The following is a 17,802-nucleotide window of genomic DNA, read 5'->3' as shown; positions in this document are numbered from 1 at the left end:
CCGATGATTAATAAATCGTTAAACAAAACAAATCGAATTTTCACACGACAAAAATGAACAAATGAACATCTTTGAAATATTCATTTATAGTGATTACTGACCCCCTTTCCTGATAAAAAAAATTACATTATTATCCAGGCGCGGATACAGGATTTCTGAAGGGGTGTTCCAAATGTGATGACTGATCTCTCCTTTTACACAGAACAGTTAATATAATCACGTTTCCCCTTAAATGTCATGGGCGGTTTTCAAAAAGAGGGGTCTGGACCCCTGGACGCCCCCACCCCCTGAATCCGCTACTGTTATCGACTCAAACGCAGAAACTCAAGAAGATATGTACACATTGATGACACAGCGGTCTTCCATAGAAAACTTTTTTTTTTTTTGTTCTTGACCGGCTGGTTTTGAGATGCGCAGACAGCATTATGCGCATTCGACACAAGAACGATGGATGTGTATGGATTAACTATAGACACCGTCCGAAGAGATAAGCATCATTTATGAGATCCAAGGGACAATTGCAGATTTTATGCATTGTCCCCAGTTACTGGGTGTACATCTGTGCTTACCGATATGTTATTTTGTTTTGGACTTTTTGGTAAGTTTGTACAGAATAGCTACTGTCAGAAAATTGTCACGGTTTTCGCGATGTACTTCCGGTATCAAAATCGAACCGTGCATGTTCCCGTTTCACTTTTTTAAGTTGTACATTTATACTTTTTTTGTTTCTTTCTTTCAGCACTTTTATTATATAACACTGTTGTTGCTAATGGTAAGTAGTTTTAAATTAGTTTAATATAGTTGACAATAACGATATGACTACACTTTGAAGTAGTTTGATAAACAAAACCAAAATGAGGTTAATCATGTTATTATTTTGTTTATTTTAAAACCTGACCAACACAAATATTTTGATACACTGGAATCAGAACCATTCCAAAAACTACATACAAAATTCTGTAAGCTAAACCTTCAAGTTGAAAAACAGTGTCAATGTTGCATGTAAAAGCAAACTGGGGCACTATCCACTCATCAATAATATACATACAAATATTTATAAATACTGGGAAGACTAGAATTAGAAACAGTACGATATAGGAAAGGGCATGAGTTTGACCCATACCCCTGTTTCGATGGTTAGGGTAGTTTTACAGTAAAGAATAGGGTTGGTCTTTAGAGCCTTTGATATAGAGGGGTATGGTCGATCTCTTTCCTAGGAAAGTTGAGAGAAAAGATAGATTATTCCGTCTGTGTAATCAGGGTGTAGATCCGCTATCTCAGTATAAAAAGTATAGTTTTTTGAATTATTAGTAAACCATCTAAATTATATACATTGTGTTCCATTATTCACTTAAAATCCATACATGACTATATATGTTTATTTAAATATTCTTACTTATGTTTTTTGTATTATTCATATATAAAGAAATAAAGAATTGATATTTCCCTTCCACCTTCCCTTGATTTTAAAATATATTTAGACCCCATACTAGATGGAATACTTCTGTCATTGTATTTAGATATTTAAAGTATCGTATATACCTGAATAATGCCATGGATACAAAACAACACTTAAACATGTTATTTTGTAAATAACAAGCTTGTGTAAATAGTCTCCATTTGGATTCATGTCAAAAAAGGAAAGAATCTAGGAAACTTATAAGAATGTTCTATTTTTATGTGCTGTAAGATGTAAGCAAAACAGCAATACACTGAGTTATTGCCTGTAGTGAAAAATGTCATAGGTTAAGAGCTTTTTTTCCTATCCTTCAAACAAATGTACATGTATGCAAAACTTGCTTCCAGATTGTAGACCGATTAATAATTAACAGAAAAATTATCAAATATGCTGTTTGAAATATATATATTTTTTTTATGTCGCGCCAAACTAAAATATATTTTATTGGATTAAACTTTTATTGGAGGCTGGTACAAGGTATAAGCTACGAACATGATACATTGATAATGATACATGTACAGGTCAGTGTGTGATGTTGGTTTGAAAAAAATAAGTGTCATAAGGACTCCCTGTTTGCAAATCTTTAGAGCCTGCCAGCGAGCCATGCAGTTCGTGTCCAGTAGAACAGAATATACACTAAATGTTTGGCATGAAACCATGGAAAAGATCACTATTCAAGACTGATTTCCCAGGATTTTGAGATATAAGTTGACTGTGTCATTTCAAAGAATTAATGTAATTTGTACAAATAATTTTTACGAGCTCGTATGCTAGCCAAACTAGAGAGTCCTATATGATTTTGCGAGCCTTGGGCTCTTGGACTTGCCTCAAAATCACACACTGCGTGTACAGGGCTTGAACTTAACGACGGCACTGACTACAGTTGCCGTAGTTATGATATGACTTGCGATAGATCACAATGTTCGAGATTAACAGTATCCCGATATCCCGGGGATACCAGAATTTAATTTTGGATACCAGACTTCAAGAACCCAGTATCCCACCAGGATACCATATAATACTAAATTCTCAGGTGGGATACCAGATTTTGAAATGTTAGTATCCAACTGGGATACTGGCCAAAAAAATTAATCTCGAACACTGGATCAGGGACTTTACTGATGGCAGTCTTTTCCCACTGGATGTGTCACTTTGAGAAACAATAGCCTGGTTTACAGATGTATCTGAAGAATGGCAACATTAAACTACTACATATATTTAATTTCTTCACAACAGAAACTAGCATGAGTATTTTTATTAACATTTGTTGGTTGATTTTGATAATAAATTTATCATCAAATCAGTTATACATTACAGTGCACCTGTGCAGAAACCATTTTCCGTTAATAAGCCCGGTTCACGATTACTCGAGGATAGTCTGGTACCAAAGTAAAACCACTGTCCGACATAGGATGACAAGGTGCCAAGTGAGCTATAACAATAAACAAGTCGGGGTCTTGTAGAGGGGATGATTTTCCGCGATCACGGAAAAACTGACGGAATCGCGGAATTTAGTAACTGAAACGGAATTTGCAATTTTTTAAAAATAACCTTCAAAAGTTGTATTTCTGGTTCAAGCACCATAATAAATATTTTTAGTAGTTTTAAGATTCAGTATTGATAATATACGCATAGTGTTTTGGTATGCGAACTTTCATGGAGTTTACTGTATGCCTAAATATTTTCAGAACTGTTAATTCTCGGAAGTTACGCTTAATTGCCGTAAGTTTGCAACAAAGCATGTGACTGTTTACCCGTGTCACTTTACATAGTGAAATTTAACTTGAAATATACAAAATAAACATTTACTAATACAATTTTAGAATGTTGATTATATAATAAGATTTCTAGTACGTTCAATTTCGATATTTTTCAATAATACTTATTACGATTCAAAAGCATAGCCAATGTACACACCGCTTTCGCCAGAAAACGTAATTTCGTGAAACTTCGGGCATATTCGTTAATTTGTACGGAAACATTTCACATTTATAGTCCGTCCCACGGGGAACGCCTTTTTTCATGCTACGGAATTTACTACATGTTATTTATTTCTGAACCGATTGTTTTCTAAATTGCACACAAAAATAGCATTTTACTTTTCTTCTCACCGGTTTATTATTGTAACACATGTAGCACGTGCTACAGACCCTGCGGTTCAGGGGGTCCTGCGGTGAGGCATTGTCATCATTGTGTACATTTTCCCCCTCTCCCCGAGGGAGTTGCAAAATATATATCTTGGAAATTGGGCTGTTATTTGTGCTACAGGCTCTGAATATATAATTCTAGGCAAATATATATATATATATATTTAAAGTTATAAAATAATGTCGAAACTTTAAACGATCGACAGAACAGTGCTTAGTTTCGGTTCACTACCACTGGCCTATATCCAGATTGACCCGACCTCGTTTGAATATGTAATTTGTGCACATGGCACGCTAGTTAGGTTACAGAGAAACATACATACATGTGTAATCGAGTGAGTACTAAAATAGTAATTCTTACGTGTGTGCCCCCCCCCCCCCCCCCCCCCTTTTTTTTTTGGTTCACGCTTTGTAATCATACTGGAACTAATAAAATGTTCTCATGTATTTATTTATTTATACATATTTTTTGGCAACTAATATAAGATTACAAACAATACATTACCAAAGTTCTTGTTCATATTTTCGTGAAAATAGCGGTGTTTGTCAACGGTGTGTTTTGTTTATAAATGAAACTTACCCATAATCCATCAGATGAAATGAAACTGAAAGCCACACAATCAACAATTATTTATTGTTTGAATTTAAGGGAGAATGGATCTCTTTATTATTATTAAATACAAACAATAATTAACCGTAATTAAGTTCGTGGCTTTGTTTTAACCGCGGCTTATTTAAAGATGCGGGTTTATTTACGGATGAAGGTGGGAACCAAGTGGTGCGGTTTATACACTTTTTTTTTTTTATAAGTTTGTTTCAAACATTATTTTTACAGGTATTTAAAAAAATAGCAATAGCAAACCAGCTCAGAGCTGGAACAATATAACAAATGTATATAGTTTATAACAATAAAACATGACACTAATTGAACACAAAAACGGAAAAAAAACGTAATTTGCAAAAATCTGAAACGGAATGTGGCAAAATCTGAAACGGAAAATCATCCCCTCTAGTCTTGATGTCTGTTATCGGATTAGGTCCAAAATATTACAGCGACTTCTTACTACTGCTAATAACTTGGCGACTTGAGCTGACTTTCGGTAAAAAAAATCCCGCTAATTTTGCCAGCAAGATTAGGGCCTGGTGATGTCAACCGAAGCTCAAGACAGTGTCTGGATGTGATCATTTGGCATGTGTCAGTATTTTGAATCTATTAACACCTTTGAGGCTGTTCACAGGGATTTATCTAAGTGTTCTGTACAGCCTTCGATATAAGTCTCAATTACTCAATATTAACATTTCTGGATTTGATCATAACTCACTTTCAAGTTTCATCAATAATCTTGAGTAAACTTCACCATTTGGGTCATGCTGTCTTATTTTTTCTGAACCAGACTTAACATGTATTTCGTTTGACGTGCTAAATTATATTAAAAAAGATAATGGCAGGCCATATTTTACTTCCTATTTCAAGCAATTAATGTATAAACTATGTGCTGGAGTTTGGGAATAAGGGAGGTTTAATGCCAATGTGCAAAACTTATTAAACTATTCCTCACAAATGAGATTATGATGCCCTTAATGCTGGTGGATTTTCTACTGCAATAGAGTAAAATGCCCAGGTACATAAATTTGTAGTTGTATGACTATGAGATGAGAATTGTGAATCAGTGTTTTCATTAAAAACACACCTCTTTAATAACAAAGAGATTGAGTGTGGAAGACTTTCAATTTGTCAAATATAACTACCGAAAAATTCTAATCCTGACACTGATCTGTAATATACTTGTGTTATAGGCTGGATTTCTTAAAATAGAAAGTTGCACTAAACCTAATCGCTAAACAAGGATCCAAAATTTGATTAAAAGTTGATGTTATTGGTGTGATTAGTCTTCGAAACGTCAGTAGTTATTACATTGCCTTTTGAAAATAAATAAATAAAATGTGTGTGTTAAAACTTTTAACACATTGTTTATCAAATTGTATAACATTACCAGGTGTTTGACCTGTACAGCTATACATGCCTAGGATACTAGTGGGGTATGTAGTCAGGGATTTATCCAGTTGTTCTGTGGGTCCGAACATAGGCCCCTTCCCAAAAGAAAGTGACACTGAAAATTCCCATTTTCTATACTAAATATTCCCAGTATATATTTAATATATGTGTGTTCTAGTAAATTATTTTACAGTGGCCAGAAAACATATACCGAGTATGGTTTACTGGTACTAACTCTTAATTTTCACAATCCCATCGTACATGGGACCCTCAGGACTGTAGAAGTTTTACGAAATCCACCAGCCATGTGATAGTGATTTTTTTTTTTTTTATGTCACAAGTAGAAATTCACTAACCCTACTTTACTTTAAGTTAAAATAATTTTACTAAATAATAATAATAATAATTGGATATATCACATAAAGAGGGAGATAGAGGTTAAAAACACTAACATTGGGGGGTGGGGTGGAGGCAGGATACTCATATTTACAAAATATTTAAAACATTTGACCAGAAATATTTCACTAGCAGTCGGGCATGGCGATAGTACATGTAGTTATTTACTAGCCCAACATTGAATATCGCTAGCCATGGGAGTGGGTTTACCATAATCTAAAAGGCCTGTCGGGCATGGCGATAGTACATGTAGTTATTTACTAGCCCAACACTGAATATCGCTAGCCATGGGAGTGGGTTTACCATAATCTAAAAGGCCTGTCGGGCATGGCGATAGTACATGTAGTTATTTACTAGCCCAACACTGAATATCGCTAGCCATGGGAGTGGGTCTACCATAATCTAAAAGGCCTGTCGGGCATGGCGATAGTACATGTAGTTATTTACTAGCCCAACATTGAATATCGCTAGCCATGGGAGTGGGTTTACCATAATCTAAAAGGCCTGTCGGGCATGGCGATAGTACATGTAGTTATTTACTAGCCCAACATTGAATATCGCTAGCCATGGGAGTGGGTCTACCATAATCTAAAAGGCCTGTCGGGCATGGCGATAGTACATGTAGTTATTTACTAGCCCAACACTGAATATCGCTAGCCATGGGAGTGGGTTTACCATAATCTAAAAGGCCTGTCGGGCATGGCGATAGTACATGTTGTTATTTACTAGCCCAACATTGAATATCGCTAGCCATGGGAGTGGGTCTACCATAATCTAAAAGGCCTGTCGGGCATGGCGATAGTACATGTAGTTATTTACTAGCCCAACACTGAATATCGCTAGCCATGGGAGTGGGTTCTACCATAATCTAAAAGGCCTGTCGGGCATGGCGATAGTACATGTAGTTATTTACTAGCCCAACACTGAATATCGCTAGCCATGGGAGTGGGTCTACCATAATCTAAAAGGCCTGTCGGGCATGGCGATAGTACATGTAGTTATTTACTAGCCCAACACTGAATATCGCTAGCCATGGGAGTGGGTCTACCATAATCTAAAAGGCCTGTCGGGCATGGCGATAGTACATGTAGTTATTTACTAGCCCAACATTGAATATCGCTAGCCATGGGAGTGGGTCTACCATAATCTAAAAGGCCTGTCGGGCATGGCGATAGTACATGTAGTTATTTACTAGCCCAACATTGAATATCGCTAGCCATGGGAGTGGGTCTACCATAATCTAAAAGGCCTGTCGGGCATGGCGATAGTACATGTAGTTATTTACTAGCCCAACACTGAATATCGCTAGCCATGGGAGTGGGTTTACCATAATCTAAAAGGCCTGTCGGGCATGGCGATAGTACATGTAGTTATTTACTAGCCCAACACTGAATATCGCTAGCCATGGGAGTGGGTCTACCATAATCTAAAAGGCCTGTCGGGCATGGCGATAGTACATGTAGTTATTTACTAGCCCAACATTGAATATCGCTAGCCATGGGAGTGGGTCTACCATAATCTAAAAGGCCTGTCGGGCATGGCGATAGTACATGTAGTTATTTACTAGCCCAACATTGAATATCGCTAGCCATGGGAGTGGGTTTACCATAATCTAAAAGGCCTGTCGGGCATGGCGATAGTACATGTAGTTATTTACTAGCCCAACATTGAATATCGCTAGCCATGGGAGTGGGTCTACCATAATCTAAAAGGCCTGTCGGGCATGGCGATAGTACATGTAGTTATTTACTAGCCCAACACTGAATATCGCTAGCCATGGGAGTGGGTCTACCATAATCTAAAAGGCCTGTCGGGCATGGCGATAGTACATGTAGTTATTTACTAGCCCAACACTGAATATCGCTAGCCATGGGAGTGGGTCTACCATAATCTAAAAGGCCTGTCGGGCATGGCGATAGTACATGTAGTTATTTACTAGCCCAACACTGAATATCGCTAGCCATGGGAGTGGGTCTACCATAATCTAAAAGGCCTGTCGGGCATGGCGATAGTACATGTAGTTATTTACTAGCCCAACACTGAATATCGCTAGCCATGGGAGTGGGTCTACCATAATCTAAAAGGCCTGTCGGGCATGGCGATAGTACATGTAGTTATTTACTAGCCCAACATTGAATATCGCTAGCCATGGGAGTGGGTCTACCATAATCTAAAAGGCCTGTCGGGCATGGCGATAGTACATGTAGTTATTTACTAGCCCAACATTGAATATCGCTAGCCATGGGAGTGGGTCTACCATAATCTAAAAGGCCTGTCGGGCATGGCGATAGTACATGTAGTTATTTACTAGCCCAACACTGAATATCGCTAGCCATGGGAGTGGGTTTACCATAATCTAAAAGGCCTGTCGGGCATGGCGATAGTACATGTAGTTATTTACTAGCCCAACACTGAATATCGCTAGCCATGGGAGTGGGTCTACCATAATCTAAAAGGCCTGTCGGGCATGGCGATAGTACATGTAGTTATTTACTAGCCCAACATTGAATATCGCTAGCCATGGGAGTGGGTCTACCATAATCTAAAAGGCCTGTCGGGCATGGCGATAGTACATGTAGTTATTTACTAGCCCAACATTGAATATCGCTAGCCATGGGAGTGGGTTTACCATAATCTAAAAGGCCTGTCGGGCATGGCGATAGTACATGTAGTTATTTACTAGCCCAACATTGAATATCGCTAGCCATGGGAGTGGGTCTACCATAATCTAAAAGGCCTGTCGGGCATGGCGATAGTACATGTAGTTATTTACTAGCCCAACACTGAATATCGCTAGCCATGGGAGTGGGTCTACCATAATCTAAAAGGCCTGTCGGGCATGGCGATAGTACATGTAGTTATTTACTAGCCCAACATTGAATATCGCTAGCCATGGGAGTGGGTCTACCATAATCTAAAAGGCCTGTCGGGCATGGCGATAGTACATGTAGTTATTTACTAGCCCAACACTGAATATCGCTAGCCATGGGAGTGGGTCTACCATAATCTAAAAGGCCTGTCGGGCATGGCGATAGTACTTGTAGTTATTTACTAGCCCAACATTGAATATCGCTAGCCATGGGAGTGGGTCTACCATAATCTAAAAGGCCTGTCGGGCATGGCGATAGTACATGTAGTTATTTACTAGCCCAACACTGAATATCGCTAGCCATGGGAGTGGGTTTACCATAATCTAAAAGGCCTGTCGGGCATGGCGATAGTACATGTAGTTATTTACTAGCCCAACATTGAATATCGCTAGCCATGGGAGTGGGTCTACCATAATCTAAAAGGCCTGTCGGGCATGGCGATAGTACATGTAGTTATTTACTAGCCCAACACTGAATATCGCTAGCCATGGGAGTGGGTTTACCATAATCTAAAAGGCCTGTCGGGCATGGCGATAGTACATGTAGTTATTTACTAGCCCAACATTGAATATCGCTAGCCATGGGAGTGGGTCTACCATAATCTAAAAGGCCTGTCGGGCATGGCGATAGTACATGTAGTTATTTACTAGCCCAACATTGAATATCGCTAGCCATGGGAGTGGGTTTACCATAATCTAAAAGGCCTGTCGGGCATGGCGATAGTACATGTAGTTATTTACTAGCCCAACACTGAATATCGCTAGCCATGGGAGTGGGTCTACCATAATCTAAAAGGCCTGTCGGGCATGGCGATAGTACATGTAGTTATTTACTAGCCCAACATTGAATATCGCTAGCCATGGGAGTGGGTCTACCATAATCTAAAAGGCCTGTCGGGCATGGCGATAGTACATGTAGTTATTTACTAGCCCAACATTGAATATCGCTAGCCATGGGAGTGGGTCTACCATAATCTAAAAGGCCTGTCGGGCATGGCGATAGTACATGTAGTTATTTACTAGCCCAACACTGAATATCGCTAGCCATGGGAGTGGGTCTACCATAATCTAAAAGGCCTGTCGGGCATGGCGATAGTACATGTAGTTATTTACTAGCCCAACATTGAATATCGCTAGCCATGGGAGTGGGTCTACCATAATCTAAAAGGCCTGTCGGGCATGGCGATAGTACATGTAGTTATTTACTAGCCCAACACTGAATATCGCTAGCCATGGGAGTGGGTCTACCATAATCTAAAAGGCCTGTCGGGCATGGCGATAGTACTTGTAGTTATTTACTAGCCCAACATTGAATATCGCTAGCCATGGGAGTGGGTTTACCATAATCTAAAAGGCCTGTCGGGCATGGCGATAGTACATGTAGTTATTTACTAGCCCAACACTGAATATCGCTAGCCATGGGAGTGGGGCTACCATAATCTAAAAGGCCTGTCGGGCATGGCGATAGTACATGTAGTTATTTACTAGCCCAACATTGAATATCGCTAGCCATGGGAGTGGGGCTACCATAATCTAAAAGGCCTGTCGGGAATGGCGATAGTACATGTAGTTATTTACTAGCCCAACATTGAATATCGCTAGCCATGGGAGTGGGGCTACCATAATCTAAAAGGCCTGTAGCCTGGTGAAAACCCCTGCATAAATCCCTGGTACTATTGGGAATTGGTTATATTTTTACCGTCGATCATCAGTTAGTTACCATTGGTTGGCATCAACTTTCAAATGTACAATCGGTTAGAGTGTAAGTTGAAATAGCCTCTATATATACTGATGGAAAGAAATAAAGGATCACACACATAGCAACAAGAAATAATGACTGCATCAAAAATCAATTGATATTGTCAGAAGTTGACTGGGAACATATAGGCAGCTCATTCATCACTACAGACATTCAATCCCACATTACAACTTAGTATGAAATACAGACATTATTACGCTAGTTGTGAATTAAATTTGGTCTACAATTTGATGTGTTCCCTTATTTTTTTACATCAGTATATAATGATGTTGATCATCAATTCAGTTATATATTTAAGATTGTTTCACAACCAATAGCTGATGTATTTTTTGTGTTGGCGTGTCATTAAACATTAAGTCAATCATTTATTCTATCATTTCTATCATGGTTTTTGTTAGGAGGGAAGGTTATAACTTGTTTTTCTGAACTTGATGACATTCAACATGCCAGTTCTGGTCTGCCCTCGATATTTAATATTGTGATGCAACCTAACCAACAAAAGCAGCTGGCAATCAGTGACTGTCACACCTACTCGGTGTGTTCTGGTAACTCCCTGTCTCGTAACCTCAAACCATTCAGCATGTGGGGAAGTTTTAAATGATCCGTCCCACTAATGTCTTTGTTAAACAATGGACAGCTTGCTTGTAGCTATCGTTTGGAAACAATATATAGATGTCATTTGGACAAGCTGTTGAATATTTCACTGAATTGTTCACTCAACCGTGATCTAATCGTTTACACACACAACACCGAATAAACTCCCATAGGTGACACCGACGGAGGTAACATGTGGCTAGAGCTATCGTTCGTACAGGTGTACGCAACTTTTCAGTCCAGACAGACATGTCTAGATACAACAGTATTATAAAATTATTTGAAAGAAAATTAAGGACAAAGATACTCATTTCGGATATAGTGGTAGTATATTCCAATCAATTTGTGTCATCATTTAGAAATGCTGATTTAAAAAAGTTGAAGTAAAATAGATTAAACAGATTCCTGAGTTTTGTGTGATTGTTAAGATAATGTCGACCAACAAAGACTTTAAAGACTAATTACATATTTAAATATATATATAAATATTAGTGATTGTATAGTAAACATGTTTCTCATTGTCCTAGTATTGTCCTAGTATTAGTAGGACATACATGTAGGTCAGGGGCGAGGCGTATCCCAGTTGTACAGCGCATCTTTGATGTGCGGTCGGTTTGGGATCATTCCCCATCATTGGGCCCATTGCGCTATTTCTCGCTCCAGCCAGTGCACCACGACTGGTATATCAAAGGTCGTGGTATGTGCTATCCTGTCTGTGGGATGGTGCATATAAAAGATCCCTTGCTACTAATGAAAATATTTAGCGGGTTTCCTCTCTATGACTGTCAAAATGACCATCCAATAGCCGATGATGAATAAATCAATGTGTTCTAGTGGTGTTGTTAAACAAAACAAACAAACAAACTCAAGGGAGTTAACTTTGGTAATTTGTTTTTCTTTTACCTAAAAAGCAACTTTAAATCAGGATTTTAAATAATTTTCAATAAAATGAAAATGTTTTTTATTGGAAATGTAAACATGATATCATCACCTGATATTTGACTACAACTTGGCAACACCTTTCTGTTGATGCAACTTTTAATGTTAGAGGCTTTTAAAAGAAAACGTTTTGCTGACGCGGTCTTTTTTTCTTTCTTTTTTTACCTGTTTGAAGCTAATTTTAGTAGCACTTGGTATTTGTTTCAACCGTGATAATATTTATGTCTGGGACACTAATGCTAGTTCAGATCAAATAACAGGTCTTGTTTTACTGTCCAGATACAACAGGGCCATTTCACACATGTACATGTATAACAGCCTCATTGTGTTCCATCCAGAATTCATTGAAAATAAATTTAATATGACTTATGAATACAGAGACCAAAAGCTGCATGTGTATGTACAACACTGGACTAGAGATAATTACCAAATCACATAAGTTTGAATAATTTAGTATAAGAGTTCCATACAGGATAAAAAGGAGGCCCTTATTATATGAACTGTCACATACTTCACCAATGGCAGGCGTGTCAGTATTCAGTACCATATTTAAATGTGGTGCCATTTTGAACTTCCTGCTTGCTATAATGGCTATCTGTAAGCTGTTACGACAGAAGTTATCTTGACAATACCTTATTATAAACTTGCAGGTTGAGCATATGATAACCTAGACTTGATAGCACAGCAGGGGTTAAAAATGTTGAAACTGGACTGCTTTGTTCCAGATCAGATGGAAAAAAAATGTAATAGAAAAAAATCTTGTTCAGAGCCTTGATCCCATAACCATGGTATGTGCTGTCCTGTGTGTGGGAAAATGCATATGTGAAAGATCCCTTACTGTTAATGGAAACATGTTTTTTAAAAGTGACATTTGCAGCAAATAAACCTGACTGAAAGACTATCTTGTTATGTAGACATATTTTAAATGTGCAAATGTTAAATATTGGCAGATAATGTATACCAGGTGCAAACAAATTGAAATTTTGAGTAAAAGTCAATATCTATCTGTGATATTTGTATTTTTGCACAGTTCTTTATACTGTTTTTATTTAAATCTTGAGTTTTTATATTGATGTTGATCATCACCTTATTTGTTTGCATTACCATAGTTTGACACCCAATAGCCGGTGTATTTTTCGTGCTGGGGTGTCGTTAAACATTCATTCATTGTTCAGGAGCGATTTATATCTCAATGACGGCAATTGCCTTCAGTGCCGCCATCAAGTTTGAGCCCTGTAGCAGGTAAAGATTAATGACACCACTAGAGCTCATCAATTACTTAAACTGAACAAACTTATAACTTGTCTAAGTGAGTTGAAGAAGTGTCAAAATAACCATAGTGTTAGACAGCAAACAACCGTTCTTTAAAATGTGCTGAGGTGTCATTAAATTAATATTTCTTTCCTTTTCAAACCAAGTGTCAAAATAACCATATTAAGACACCAAACAGCAGGGTTCGAATTTTACCACAGCACCGATTGCAATTGCTGTAGGTGCCCTGCTTACTTGCCGTTCCCTTCATACCCCTCTTTTGAAGGAAAAGTTTGCCTTCCTGCCCTTCCAACTTGCCTTGATGCCCTAATTTGTGTTATTAAACCGAAGGCAATACTTGCCATGCCCCCCATAAATTGAAATTTGACCCCTGAAACAGCTGTACTTTAAAATGTGCAGAGGTGTCATGAAACATTCCTTTCCTTTCCAAACTGTGTCAAAGTAACGATAATGTTAAGACAGCAAACAGACACACTTTAAAATGTGCTAAGGTCTCAAGAAATACTTGCTTCATTACAGTGTCTACTATATCTCACTTGTGTCAGCCTCGTACCATACAGTCACTTGCTTCATTACAGTGTCTACTATATCTCACTGTCTCGTCACTTGTCATTACAGTGTGTCTCCATAGTACTTGCTTCATTACAGTGTCTACTATATCTCACTGTCTCGTACCATAGTACTTGCTTCATTACAGTGTCTACTATATCTCACTGTGTCTCGTACCATAGTACTTGCTTCATTACAGTGTCTACTATATCTCACTGTGTCTCGTACCATAGTACTTGCTTCATTACAGTGTCTACTATATCTCACTGTGTCTCGTACCATAGTACTTGCTTCATTACAGTGTCTACTATATCTCACTGTCTCGTACCATAGTACTTGCTTCATTACAGTGTCTACTATATCTCACTGTCTCGTACCATAGTACTTGCTTCATTACAGTGTCTACTATATCTCACTGTGTCTCGTACCATAGTACTTGCTTCATTACAGTGTCTACTATATCTCACTATCTCGTGTGTCTAGTACTTGCTTCATTACAGTGTCTACTATATCTCACTGTGTCTCGTACCATAGTACTTGCTTCATTACAGTGTCTACTATATCTCACTGTGTCTCGTACCATAGTACTTGCTTCATTACAGTGTCTACTATATCTCACTGTCTCGTACCATAGTACTTGCTTCATTACAGTGTCTACTATATCTCACTGTGTCTCGTACCATAGTACTTGCTTCATTACAGGGTCTACTATATCTCACTGTGTCTCGTACCATAGTACTTGCTTCATTACAGTGTCTACTATATCTCACTGTGTCTCGTACCATAGTACTTGCTTCATTACAGTGTCTACTATATCTCACTGTGTCTCGTACCATAGTACTTGCTATTCATTACACTTGCTTCATTACAGTGTCTACTATATCTCACTGTGTCTCGTACCATAGTACTTGCTTCATTACAGGTGTCTACTATATCTCACTGTGTCTCGTACCATAGTACTTGCTTCATTACAGTGTCTACTATATCTCACTGTCTCGTACCATAGTACTTGCTTCATTACAGTGTCTACTATATCTCACTGTGTCTCGTACCATAGTACTTGCTTCATTACAGTGTCTACTATATCTCACTGTGTCTCGTACCATAGTACTTGCTTCATTACAGTGTCTACTATATCTCACAGTGTGTCTCGTACCATAGTACTTGCTTCATTACAGTGTCTACTATATCTCACTGTGTCTCGTACCATAGTACTTGCTTCATTACAGTGTCTACTATATCTCACTGTGTCTCGTACCATAGTACTTGCTTCATTACAGTGTCTACTATATCTCACTGTGTCTCGTACCATAGTACTTGCTTCATTACAGTGTCTACTATATCTCACTGTGTCTCGTACCATAGTACTTGCTTCATTACAGTGTCTACTATATCTCACTGTGTCTCGTACCATAGTACTTGCTTACAGTGTCTACTATTACAGTGTCTACTATATCTCACTGTCTACTATGTCTCGTACCATAGTACTTGCTTCATTACAGTGTCTACTATACTGTGTCTCGTACCATATATCATTACAGTGTCTCTATATCTGTGTCTCGTACCATAGTACTTGCTTCATTACAGTGTCTACTATATCTCACTGTGTCTCGTACCATAGTACTTGCTTCATTACAGTGTCTACTATATCTCACTGTGTCTCGTACCATAGTACTTGCTTCATTACAGTGTCTACCATAGTACTTGCTTCATTACAGTGTCTACTATATCTCACTGTCTCGTACCATAGTACTTGCTTCATTACAGTGTCTACTATCTACTGTCTCTACCACTTGCTTCATTACAGTGTCTCTGTGTACCATAGTACTTGCTTCATTACAGTGTCTACTATATCTCACTGTGTCTCGTACCATAGTACTTGCTTCATTACAGTGTGTCTCGTACCATAGTACTTGCTTCATTACAGTGTCTACTATATCTCACTGTCTCGTACCATAGTACTTGCTTCATTACAGTGTCTACTATATCTCACTGTGTCTCGTACCATAGTACTTGCTTCATTACAGTGTCTACTATATCTCACTGTGTCTCGTACCATAGTACTTGCTTCATTACAGTGTCTACTATATCTCACATAGTACTTGTCTCGTACCATAGTACTTGCTTCATTACAGTGTCTACTATATCTCACTGTGTCTCGTACCATAGTACTTGCTTCATTACAGTGTCTACTATATCTCACTGTCTCGTACCATAGTACTTGCTTCATTACAGTGTCTACTATCTCATCTCACTTGCTTCATTACAGGGTGTCTCGTACCATAGTACTTGCTTCATTACAGTGTCTACTATATCTCACTGTGTCTCGTACCATAGTACTTGCTTCATTACAGTGTCTACTATATCTCACTGTGTCTCGTACCATAGTACTTGCTTCATTACAGTGTCTACTATATCTCACTGTCTCGTACCATAGTACTTGCTTCATTACAGTGTCTACTATATCTCACTGTCTCGTACCATAGTACTTGCTTCATTACAGGGTCTACTATATCTCACTGTGTCTCGTACCATAGTACTTGCTTTATTACAGTGTCTACTATATCTCACTGTCTCGTACCATAGTACTTGCTTCATTACAGTGTCTACTATATCTCACTGTCTACTGTCTCGTACCATAGTACTTGCTTCATTACAGTGTCTACTATATCTCACTGTGTCTCGTACCATAGTACTTGCTTCATTACAGTGTCTACTATATCTCACTGTGTCTCGTACCATAGTACTTGCTTCATTACAGTGTCTACTATATCTCACTGTCTCGTACCATAGTACTTGCTTCATTACAGTGTCTACTATCTCATCTCATAGTACTTGCTTCATTGTCTCACTGTCTCGTACCATAGTACTTGCTTCATTACAGTGTCTACTATATCTCACTGTGTCTCGTACCATAGTACTTGCTTCATTACAGTGTCTACTATATCTCACTGTGTCTCGTACCATAGTACTTGCTTCATTACAGTGTCTACTATATCTCACTGTGTCTCGTACCATAGTACTTGCTTCATTACAGTGTCTACTATATCTCACTGTGTCTCGTACCATAGTACTTGCTTCATTACAGTGTCTACTATATCTCACTGTGTCTCGTACCATAGTACTTGCTTCATTACAGGGTCTACTATATCTCACTGTCTCGTACCATAGTACTTCATTGCTTCATTACATAGTACTTGGGTCTACTATATCTCACTGTGTCTCGTACCATAGTACTTGCTTCATTACAGTGTCTACTATATCTCACTGTGTCTCGTACCATAGTACTTGCTTCATTACAGGGTCTACTATATCTCACTGTGTCTCGTACCATAGTACTTGCTTCATTACAGTGTCTACTATATCTCATGTCTCTCGTACCATCACTGTGTCTCGTACCATACGTACTTGCTTCATTACAGTGTCTACTATATCTCACTGTGTCTCGTACCATAGTACTTGCTTCATTACAGCTTCATTACAGTGTCTACTATATCTCACTGTCTCGTACCATAGTACTTGCTTCATTACAGTGTCTACTATATCTCACTGTCTGTCTCTTGTACCATAGTACTTGCTTCATTACAGTGTCTACTATATCTCACTGTGTCTCGTACCATAGTACTTGCTTCATTACAGTGTCTACTATATCTCACTGTGTCTCGTACCATAGTACTTGCTTCATTACAGTGTCTACTATATCTCACTGTCTCGTACCATGTCTTGTAGTGTCCATAGTACTTGCTTCATTACAGTGTCTACTATATCTCACTGTGTCTCGTACCATAGTACTTGCTTCATTACAGTGTCTACTATATCTCA

General features: G+C 38.3%; 1 long non-coding RNA gene across 1 annotated transcript in view; it reads left to right on the top strand.

Annotated features, from left to right (window-relative positions):
* The first annotated feature begins 445 nt into the window (after window positions 1-445).
* LOC121389492 overlaps window positions 446-17,802 on the top strand; it is a 42,360-nt gene continuing 25,003 nt past the window's right edge. The window contains exons 1-2 of the long non-coding RNA XR_005960070.1: window positions 446-598; window positions 740-772. This is a non-coding gene — a long non-coding RNA (uncharacterized LOC121389492). The remainder of the gene's footprint in view (window positions 599-739; window positions 773-17,802) is intronic.

The sequence above is a fragment of the Gigantopelta aegis genome, chromosome 14 (assembly GCF_016097555.1).
Source record: "Gigantopelta aegis isolate Gae_Host chromosome 14, Gae_host_genome, whole genome shotgun sequence".
Classification (NCBI taxonomy): domain Eukaryota; kingdom Metazoa; phylum Mollusca; class Gastropoda; order Neomphalida; family Peltospiridae; genus Gigantopelta; species Gigantopelta aegis.
The sequence above is the reverse complement of the archived record's forward strand: the minus strand, read 5'-3'. Positions and strand labels throughout refer to the sequence as shown.